This window comes from Cervus elaphus, chromosome 19, assembly GCF_910594005.1.
Source record: "Cervus elaphus chromosome 19, mCerEla1.1, whole genome shotgun sequence".
Lineage (NCBI taxonomy): Eukaryota > Metazoa > Chordata > Mammalia > Artiodactyla > Cervidae > Cervus > Cervus elaphus.
In genome coordinates, this window is record NC_057833.1 from 13871650 (window position 1) to 13873608 (window position 1959).

Consider the following 1959-nt stretch of genomic DNA (forward strand, 5'->3'; position numbering starts at 1 on the left):
TTTTTTTGTTTTTTTTTTTTTTGAGTGTAGTTGATTTACAACGTTAGCGGTTATAAATTTTATATCGAAAGGATTCTCAGAGTTCATTGGGTCTAGTTCTCCAATTTTACAAGTGAAAATGCTGCTTCCATATTTACTAGGTGTCAGGCAGTATTCTAAAGACTTTAAAACTGTGAAATAGGTGCTCACTTCGACAGCACACATACTAAAATTGGAGCGATATGTAACCGCAAGGTGTATGGTGTCCAGTTGCTCACTGCTCAAAAGCCAATAAACAGGCCAGGTTGGTGGAAAGGAAAGCTCGTTTTATTTCAGATGCTGGAAAGTGGGGTGAGGTAGGGGGACTACACACAGAAGCAGCACAGTAGGCTCTGATAGTCATCTTAAAACTGGTCGTTGGTGGTCTGAACAGCGTTATCTTGATTGTTTTAGGTACAGTTAATCTTCAGTTCCAGGGTCCATTTGTCCCCATTTCTTTGAGGCCAGTTCTTGGAATTGTGGCAGTTTATGTTGTGGGTACACTCTGGTCATCAGGGGGTTAACTTCTTCCACCTGGGGTTTCAGTATCTATAAGACAGCTCACAGGATATGGACCAGAATGTTATCTATAGTCTTTGAGAAGGAACTAAAGGTCCTTGACTATGCTTAATGAGTACATTATTATTATTTGATCTCCTCTGACGGTTTTCCTTTGTTTTCACATGTCCTCTGCATTGAGAAGATGCCCTGAAGAAGGGAATGGCAACCCACTCCAGTGTTCTTGCCTGGGAAATCCCATGGACAGAGGAGCCTTGTGGGCTACAGTCCATAGGGTTGCAAAGAATCAGACGTGACTGAGTGACTAACACTTCCACTTTTTCACATGTCCTCATTTCTCTGATTAAACTTACTCTTTGACTAAAGTTTTCCACCGCAAAAGGCAGGCAGAGGACATGGTGGGGTGCAAGGACCATCCGGTCCTGCTCTGTTCAGATATAGAGTAGATTATCATGGGGCCCGTGCAAGGATGACATGAAAATTCTTGAAGCATTCCATATTTTTATACATAATACAAAATAAAATGGATGTTAGGAAGAGGGAAAATAAAATGTGAAATAGGTACAAAACAAAAACTGAACTTTTAAGTAATGTACCTAAGATCACATGTTTGTGCTCAGTCGCGTCCAACTCTTGGTGACGCCTCTGTCCACGGGATTTCCCAGGCAGGAATACTAGAGTGGGCTCCCATTTCCTGCTCAGGGAATCGTCTTGACCCAGGGATCAGACCCGTGTCTCTTGTGTCTCCTACGTTGGCTGGTAGATTCTTTACCACCGAGCCACAAGGCAAGCCCTGAGATCACATAGCCAGGAAGGAATGGCAGAGCTTGGCTTCACACCCAGATAGTCTAGCTTCAGCATCCACAGTCTGAACCTGCCTTACTGAGCAGAGAGTAGGATGCTGGCCCCTCTGCCAGGCTGCAAGCCTTCTCCCCACATCGGTGAGGATGTTCCCCCAATCCTCTGGCAGGCCAGATCCGGCCCTGTCTTGAGTCAGACAGCGGAGATGCTATCAGTGACAACTCTGAGGACACACCAGAGAGGAGTTTGTCCTCTGCTATTTTTTCTAGCACTTAGTCAGGCTGGAGTGGTTGGTTTCCCAGCATCTCTGGTTATGCAGAAAAGCCCCAAGGCAATGGAGACCAAGCAAATCAGTCTCCCTCCCAGCTAAGCCCTCTCCACCCTTCTCTCTCAAATCCTTTGGCCTCCTTTGCCCTTGCCCTGACTTTGAAAGGACAAATCATCAGTATTGAATGAGGGCTGATATTTCAGAGGAAGAATATCAACAGATGTGTTGAGACAGATCTGCTGATTGGATCCAGGCGGCTTGTGAAATGTGGCACCAGAGTCCCCTGCAGCGGGCTGCCAGGCAAAGCACTCCAGCTGGCCCTGGGCAGAGCAGACCTGTGGCATCCAGATAGA

At 46.1% G+C, this 1959-nt stretch overlaps 1 pseudogene; it reads left to right on the plus strand.

Annotated features, from left to right (window-relative positions):
* Window positions 1–945: 945 nt before the first annotated feature.
* On the plus strand, window positions 946–1041 carry LOC122676241 (annotated as a pseudogene).
* The last annotated feature ends 918 nt before the right edge of the window (window positions 1042–1959 follow it).